The sequence below is a fragment of the Cebus imitator genome, unplaced genomic scaffold, assembly GCF_001604975.1.
Source record: "Cebus imitator isolate Cc_AM_T3 unplaced genomic scaffold, Cebus_imitator-1.0 Scaffold0, whole genome shotgun sequence".
In the NCBI taxonomy this organism is placed as follows: domain Eukaryota; kingdom Metazoa; phylum Chordata; class Mammalia; order Primates; family Cebidae; genus Cebus; species Cebus imitator.
Window position 1 is genome coordinate 7,604,648 of NW_016107315.1, and position 9,059 is coordinate 7,613,706.

The following is a 9,059-nucleotide window of genomic DNA, read 5'->3' on the forward strand; positions in this document are numbered from 1 at the left end:
TGGTTTACAGGCGCCCGGCACCACCTTATATATATATGTTTGTATTTTTGGTAGAGACAGGGTTTTGCCATGCTGCCCAGGTTGATCTCAAACTCCTGAGCTCAAGCAATCCACCTGCCTCAGCCTCCCAAAGTGCTGTGAAGACAGGTGTGAGCTACCGTGCCCAGTGCCGTCCCCCCACCTCTTTCACCATACCTGCAGGGCTTTCCCTCTTGGGCTAGTCCCTCTTGTTCTGAGAATGTTTTCAGCAAGCAGCATCTGGACATGAAGCATGCTCACTACTCCGGATGGTTCTCTGGAGGCAAGCAGGGAGAGGCTCGCCAGAGGGTTCTCTTTTGTTACATAAACACCTACATCATCTTCGATGTTGCTTATTGACCTGCGAAACCTCAGTTATTTACCGTCAAGCTTTCTGGGCCCTGCACTAAGCAAAAGATTTTCCAGGCGTTATTTTCATCAATCCAACCGTTGAGAGCTGCTGATGGTTAACATCTTCACTCAGCCGCTGGAACCTGTTTGTACCCGGGAGTCCTTGGCCTGGACAGAAGGTGCCTGATGACATTCTGTGGCCTCACTGTTCTTTCCTTTGCCGTGAGAGATGCCACCGTTCTCCTTCCGTCTCATCATTGCAGGTGTTTTCTCTGGAAGATGCTCTGCAACTGTGGACAGTGTAGCCCAAATCGAGGGAGGCTTGTTCTCATAATTCTGCTATAACCACGCAAAACCAGACCCACAGCAGGGAACTGGAATCAGATGCTGTTTTGGAACCATGACGCTCTGCTGTCAAATTCTGTGAGGGTCCAGGCTGAAGCTTTGCACTTAGGATGCTTTGTAGAATCTGCTTGGTTGTAGTTTCCTATAAGAGGATATTGCTTTGTTTGTATTGAGGGTCTGGATCCTGTAGAGGTTAATTTTTCCTTTTCTGTGTTGGCGTAGTATATTATGATGACATTTCTTTTATTTTTTTTTTTGAGACAGAGTTTTGCTCTTGTTGCCCAGGCTGGAGCGTAATGGTACACTCTTGGCTCACCGCAGCCTCTGTCTCCCAAGTTCAAGCGATTCTCCTGACTCAGCCTCCTGAGTAGCTGAGATTACAGGCATGTGCCACCATGTCCAGCTAATTTTTTGTAGAGATGGGGTTTCTCCATGTTGGTCAGGCTGGTCTTGAACTCCTGACCTCAGGTGATTCACCTACCTCAGCCTCCCAAAGTGTTGGGATTACAGGCGTGAGCCACCGCACCCGGCTATGATGACATTTCTATAGTCCTAGAGAAAGTTAATGCTTAGGACATTACATTCTACATCTTTGCCTGAAAGATTGTGTTGACTAGAATTTATTCTTCAAAGTAGAGATTAGCTTTGTAACTTTACTAGGAGATCTAGTAAAGATCTGCTGAGGGACTGGCACCTGTGTCTGTCTCTGACAGCTGCATCCTGTGGGCTCCCCAATGTGGCTTCTCCCCTGGATGGGGAGTCTCCTACTTTCCCTGGACTGACACATGGACTCTCATTTGAAACTACCTTCCCAGTCGCAGCACCCACCCGTGAGCTACTACCTTCTAGATTAAGGTCAACTTTGTCCAGTTGTCTAGAGAGGCCTGAACTCAGCCCTGTCCTATGTGGGATGCCAGGGGCTGGGCTTGACCTGACACTTAGGGCCTTGTATTTCATAGCTTCCCAGCACCTTTGGACATCACATGTAAATCTCCAGCAAACGTGGTCATCACCTACTGTTCTCAGAGTCTCCAGTTTTCATTATACATGTTTGCGATCAAAACTTCAACTTATGGGCAAGATGCTGATTTAAATCTTGGCACATTCAAAGCCCTCTTAATTGTATAAGAGAAACTTTTTTTTTTTTTTTTCTCGAGATGGAGTCTGGCACTGTTGCTGGGCTGGACTGCAGTGGTGTGATCTCAGCTCACTGCAATCTCTGCCTCCTGGGTTCAAGTGATTCTTTTACCGCAGCTACCGAGGTAGCTGGGATTACAGGCACCTGCCGCCATGCCTGGCTAATTTTTTATATTTTTAGAAGAGGTGGGGTTTCACTATGTTGGCTGGTCTTGAACTCCTGACCTTGTGATCCACCCACCTTGGCCTCCCAAAGTGCGGGATTATAGGCATGAGACACTGCACTCAGCCGCTTTTTCTGCTTGTTAAAACACAGGGAAAATGGTGAACATGGTTAGATCACACATAGGATATACTCTTTCCCACCAAAATACTGAGAGTAGTAATGACTTAAACTACTTAAAAATGCATCAGAGCCTTTGGTAATTAAATTTCATAATTCCAGGAATTTATCAAAGATGATGAAGCTATTTTTTGTTGACACGATCAAATATTTAGAACACAAAGGCATCAAGAAGAAATCATTCCTCTAAGATGGGAACTAGAATTGCCTTTCTCTATGTTAATGCATAAAAATTAATAAGCAATTATTTTTAAAATGTAAGGGCAGTTAATGTACAGCTCTGGCTACTTCCTAAGGGCCAACTGGCCTAAGGAAATGAAAGAACCTCAACAACAGCATCTGTGATGCATCTGGTTGATCTAGAGAACAGGAGCCCTGTGGGTAGGAAGTAATTCTTCCAGCTTCAGTTACTCTGGCTGGCTGGGCTGCCCACACTGCTCAAATGCAGTTAACTTTACTTCAGCTTTCTGATTTATGTGTAGACTTGGGTTCTGTGTAGAAATTTCCTCCAGAAAACTAGGCTGATGGATTCTCTTTTTAATGTTTCTTCATTACTGCCTGTGGATATTGATCTTTTATTTTCAGGCTGATGTGTAGCATTCCTTTATGGAGACTTTTATGTTGAAAGCCAAAGCCTTGGCCGGGTGCCATGGTGGCTCACGCCGGTAAAATCAGCACTTTGGGAGGCCGAGGCGGGTGGATCACCTGATGTCAGGAGTTTGAGACCAGCCTGACCAACATGGTGAAACCCTGTCTCTACTAAAAATACAAAAATTAGTTGGGCATAGTGGCAGGCGTCTGTAATCCCAGCTACTCGGGAGGCTGAGGCAGGAGAATCCCTTGATCCTGGGAGGCGGAGGTTGCAGTGAGCCGAGATTGCACCATTGCACTCTAGCCTGGGTGATAGAGTAAAACTCCGTCTCCAAAAGAAAAAGAAAAAAGCCAAAACCTTAATTAAAATCTTTGCCAGTTAGATACTCCTTAGCTGAAGATAAAAGACTAGGAAAACTGGAAAAAGAGAAATTAAATGCGCTTCTTTTACCTATGATTTTTATAAAATTTACCCTTTTAGTGATTTTGAAATATGCAATACATTATTATTGATTATAGTCGCCCTGCTATGCAATAGATTTCAAAACATTCCTCTTACCTATCTGAAACTTTGTACCCTTTGACCAATAAATAACTCCCCATTCCCTTCTTCCCTGGCCCCAACCTCTTTCTGCACTCTACTTCTATGAGTTCAACTTTTTACGATTTCACGTAATGTGAGATCATGCAGAGAACCTTCCTCTTCTGATTAGCGGAGCTGTAGACCAAAAGAGAGGAGCAAACCGTCAAAACCGTCATGCCTTTTTTTTTTTTTTTTTTTGAGACGGAATATTGCTCTGTCGCCCGGGCTGGAGTGCAGTGGCGTGATCTCGGCTCACTGCAATCTCCACCTCCCAGGTTCAAGTGATTCCCCTGCCTCAGCCTCCCGCGTAGCTGGGACTACAGGCATGCACCACCACACCCGGATAATTTTTTGTATTTGGTAGAGACGGGGTTTCACCACGTTGGCCAGGATAGTCTCGATCTCCTGACCTCGTGATCCACCCGCCTCGGCCTCCCAAAGTGCTGGACCGTCACGCTTTTTTATCCTCTTAAATCTTTGCTGCTTGGTCGCGACTGTGGGTGCAGTTGTAGGAAGTACATGGCAGAGTGGGCTAACTACATCAGGTTTTTGGTCAGAGGACCGAAAAAGGGAGCCCAGCGATCTGGAAAGGACCAGGGAGGTCACAGAGAGAGAGAGGAATTTGGGGAAAACAGCTTCCTAAGTTTGTTCCTGGGCTCATCCCCGAGCTGCGCATGCGTGGACCTGACCTTAACCAGCACGCCAAGGATGTTTAGACTAGAACACCTGGATAGACCTTCAGCCACACCCTAGACTGGCCACTGGGTGGCGCACACGGAACATAGCTGAATAGCACCACGAAGACAAAACTGAACAGACAGGGGAATTACAACCCACAGAAGGCAGGTTGGAATTTAAGGTCTAAATTCAACCTGATAGATTACCTACGGCGTCAGTCAACTCACTGCCTCTCAGCTTTGAATGCGCCATTCAGTAAATATACTCTGTGTTATACAATGGCATTCCTTTGAATACTGGTCCTTTAAAGCGAGCACAATGTTAAGCTTTCTCGATGGAAGGCACTGGAGGGACAAGGTAGTAAGAAGAGGCTTCCTGCCTTTTTTTTTGGCGTGGGCCGGGGATCAACAGTGGGCATGTGAGACTATCCATCAGAACCTGCCCCATGCCTGGGCTCAGAACAGTCCCTTTGCAACTTTGCATCCCTGGCCTTGCAGTCCTGGCCTCCACAGCTCTCTTGAGCCAGAAAACGGAGCCTCTGTGTAGCCCATGTGCTCTGAAGGCCTCCTGCCTGTGCTTGTATTTCGACTTTCTTCACAAGCCTCCAAATTACCTGCACACGGTTGCCTGTGGCCCTGAGGGTCACATGCCAAACCTGCCACACCTTCTGCAAGTGCCTGTGTGGTCCACACACTCTGAAGACCCTCTATCCCTTCTAACACCTGGACTTCCATTACATGGCCATGCCACCAGTTGCTGATTAGCGCTCCCTACCTGAACTTGAAGGTGTTGTCTATTAGTTGCCCAGCAACTCCAGACTAGCCTGCCCAAACTGGAGGACTTACCTGCTGTCTGAGGGGCTGAACTCCTTCTAAGTTTGCTTTGCATATGCTCCCTCAGCCCTGGGGTATGAATGGAAAGACAGAAAAATATCAACAAAGAAACAGAAGATATGAAGAACTAATTGGAAATTTTAGAAATAAAATAGACAAAATAAAATACTCACTGGATTGGCTCACAAACATAATGGAGATGGCATAGGGAAGAGCAAGGAAACTTGAAGGTAGATTACTGGGTATTACCAGTCTGAAAAAAAAGAGAAGAAGAAAAGATTTATCTAAAATTAACAAGACCTTAAGAACCTATGGAACAATACTGAAAAGTCTAATATTTGTGTTATCAGAATCCCAAAAGGAGAGGAGAAAGAGTGTAGTGCAGAAACAAAATTTCAAGAAATAATGGCTGAAAAATCCCCAAATTTGTCAAAAGATATAAATCAACTGATTAAAGAAGCTAAACAAATCCAAATCAGAATAACTCCCCCCCTCAAATCCATGCCCAGATATAATAATTAACCTGAAGAAATCCAAAGATGGAAACATTTTGCCAGGCGCAGTGGCTCATGCCTGTAATCCCAGTACTTTGGGAGGTTGAGGTGGGATAATCACTTGTGTCCAGGAATTTGAGACCAGCCTGGGCAACACAGTGAGAGCTCATCATTGTAATTTTTTTTTTTTAAATTAGCCTTGCATGGTGGGGCATGTCTGTGGTTCCAGCTACCTGAGAGGCTGAGATGGGAGGATTGCTTGAGCCTAGGAGATTGAAGCTGCAGTGAGCTGTGATGGCACCACTGCACTCCAGCCTGGGTGACAGAGTGAGATCTTGTCTCTGGATGGGGAAACAAAATGGAAATAGCAAGAGAAAAAAATGATGCATCCCCTATAGGAGATTATGATTCAAATTATTGCAGATTTCTAATCAGAAACTATGGATACCAGAATAAAGTGGCACAACATTTAAAAAATGCTGATAGAAAACAAACAGGTTGCTTTCAAATTCTATATCAAGCAAAAATAATATTTATGAATGGAGGTAAGAGAAAGACATCTTCAGTTGAAGGAAATGAGATATGTCAGCATATTTTCTCTAAAATAATTGTTAAGGCAAGTTTTTAGGTAGCAGGGAAATGATAACAGGTAAAATTGAACAGCAGGAAGGAAGGAAGGAACAGAAACATATAAATATCAAGATAAATATAATGGACTAGTTTTCTCCTCATGAGTTCTTTAAATTTGATGATTGGAAGCCAAAAATATAACATCGATTGACATAATACATAAGACAACTGCAACATAAAGGTGGGAACGTAGCAGGACCTATGTGGTGGTAAGATTTTTACATCTCACTTGAAGTGGTAAAATATTGTTTCTAAGTGGACTGTGAAAAAGTAAGTCTGCATAATAATTCTTAGGGCAACCATAAAACAAGAGAAAAAACTACCCAAAGAGACATAGTAAAACATATAATAAAAAAAATAAAATGGAATACTAAAAAGTGTTCAGAGAAAAGGAGGCAGGAAAGTGTAAAAGAGGGGAAAAAAAAGAGGGATCAAGTAGAGAAAAAGTAATAAAATGACAGACTTAAACCAAACATACAAGTATTAAATATAAATGGCTTACATCAGTCAATTAAAAGACAGAGATAGTCAGAATTGGTTAAATAAACAATCCAGCAATAGTCTGTCTACAAAATCTCACATCGACCATAAGTATATAGTTAGGTTAATATAAAATGATGGAATCAAGAAAGTGAAAAGCAACTTACAAAATGGAAGAATTTTTTTGCAAATTATATACCTGGTAAGGGACCTGTATCTAGAATATATAAAGTACTATTGCAAGTTAGCAATAAATAAAATTACCAATTAACCCAATTAAAAAAGGGAAAAGGATCTGAATAGACATTTATCCAAAGAAGATATAAAAATGCCCAATAAGCATAAGAAAATATGCTCAACATCATTAGCCATTGGGAAAATGCAAATTAAAACAACAAGATACCTCTTCACACCTATTAGGATGGCTATAATAAAAAAGTCAGATAATAACAAGTGTTGGTGAGGATGTGGAGAGACAGGAATCTTCACATACTACTAGTAGGGATGCAAAATGATGTAGCAGCTTTGGAAAACAGTCTGGCAGTTCACAAAAGGTTAAATATGGAGTTATGTAACCTAACAATTCTCTTTTATATTTACCCAAGATAAGATAACAAATATACACACAAAAACTTGTGCATCATTTGAACTTTCGTCAAAAATCTCCTTTAGGTAAAAAATTTTAAAGAAGACAAAGGCAGTCTCAGGCTGGGCAGAGCATCTCATGCCTGTAATCCCAGCCCTATGGGAGGCCTGGTGGGTGGATTGCTTGAACCCAGGAGTTTGAGACCAGTCTGGGCAACATAGTGGGGCCCTTCTCTACAAAAAATACAAAAATTGTCTGGGCGTAGTGGTGCATACCTGTAATCCCCGGCTACTTGGGAGGTGGAGGTAAGAGGAATGCTTGAGCCTGGGAGGTTGAGCTGCAGTGAACTGTGGTGGTGTCACGACATTCTAGCCTGGGCAACAGAGTGAGACCCTGTCTCAGGAAAAATAAAACCACAAACAAACAAACAAAAAACAAAGGCAGTCTCAGACATCAGAAATCAAAGGAAAGAAGGAAATAAACTAGGTCAGCATTGTCAGCTCTTTAGAGTAAAATTATATACTTTCACATGTTCAGCTGTGCAAACATAAGCCAGTTCTCTCACTCCTTTTGACAAGCCATTTATAGAGAGCACACTCTTGATTCGGAAGATTAAAATTTGGCTGGGCACGGTGGCTCATGCCTGTGATCCCAGCACTTTGGAAGGCCAAAGCAGGGGGATCGCCTGAGCCCAGAAGTTCAAAATGAGCCTGGGTAATATAGGGAGGCCCCCGCTTCCAGAAAAAATAAAAAAAATTAGCCAAGTGTGGTGGTGATGCACGACTGTGATCCCAGCTACTTGGGAGGCTAAGATGGGAGGATCGCCTGAGCCCAGGAGGCTGAGGCTGCAATGAGCAGCGAATGTACCTGGATCACTGCCCTCCAGCCTGGGCAAAAGGTAATACCCTGTCTAAAAAAGAAAAGGAAAGAGAAGACTAAATATTTGGCTTCATATCCCTGACTGCTACTTAGAAGTGTCTGAAATTGGAGGAGAAAAGTATTCACCAGCCCTACTATTCAGCAACTGACAATCTGTGTTTGTGTAAATCAGGAAATGGATTTAGCAAGATTTTGCTGCTGCAGTTAGGGAAGTCGAAAACAGCATCTAGGAAGTTACTTTACTTAGATAAGGGACATAAGTATGACTTAGTGGAAGGGACACTGAAAGGTACTTTCCTGTCCTGAAAATTGTTTTTTGTAATGATCAAATAATCACTTAAAACAAACAGTAAGTATAAAGTAGGAAAATAAAAAAGAAGCGAGCTCATTTAATGTCCTGAGAGTTAAGCAATCTGGATGCATATCTGCTATTTACTAATTCATTCATTCACTCACTCATTCATTCAACAAATATTTATGAAGGACCTACCGTGTGCAAGGCACTATACTAGGTGCCAGGGATATAGACATAAAATTTTGAGGGGTCTCTCATGTTTTATTTGGTGAAACTGAAAGTAGAGACTAAATCATCTCTAAATTCCCACTGAGATGTGATCGCCGAAATGTACCCAAGTCTGACTTTCCTTGCTCTTGGAAAACCAAATGAACAGAGATCAATAGTCTGTGAAGGTTCAATCTGCAGGGAAACCTCAAAGGACATGTCTCTAGGCTGTGTGGTCAGTCCTAGGTGGCAGAGTGCTCAGTGGGGCTCAGTGCCATTTTTTTCTTTTAACTTAATGGTGGCTGACCTGTAGCTTCAGATAATGAGGGCTGGGGATATTGGGGAGGAGAGGGAGAGACTGATGGTCACAGAGACTACCCTGGAGAAGAGGAATGAGTTCGGTCAGCTGGACTGAGGAAAGGTGGGAGGCAGAGGGGAAGAATTCAGGTGATGGATCAAAAACGATGAGTTTGGGTCCTTTGTGGGGACTTGGATGAACCTGGAAACCATCATTCTCAGCAAACTGACAGAGGAACAGAAGATCAAACACCGCATGTTCTCACTCATAGGCGGGTGTTGAACGATGAGAGCACATGGACAAAGGGAGGG

General features: G+C 43.2%; 1 protein-coding gene and 1 long non-coding RNA gene across 2 annotated transcripts in view; one reads left to right on the top strand and one right to left on the bottom strand.

Annotated features, from left to right (window-relative positions):
* The window catches only part of LOC108299413, a 5,211-nt gene extending 1,181 nt beyond the window's left edge, over positions 1-4,030 (bottom strand). Inside the window, exons 1-2 of the long non-coding RNA XR_001822960.2 lie at positions 3,779-4,030; positions 196-295 (exon numbers count right to left, since the gene is read on the bottom strand). This is a non-coding gene — a long non-coding RNA (uncharacterized LOC108299413). The remainder of the gene's footprint in view (positions 1-195; positions 296-3,778) is intronic.
* Positions 1-9,059, top strand: part of LRRC2 (leucine rich repeat containing 2) — a 48,927-nt gene that overhangs the window by 5,299 nt on the left and 34,569 nt on the right. The gene's annotated exons all lie outside the window — the stretch shown is intronic.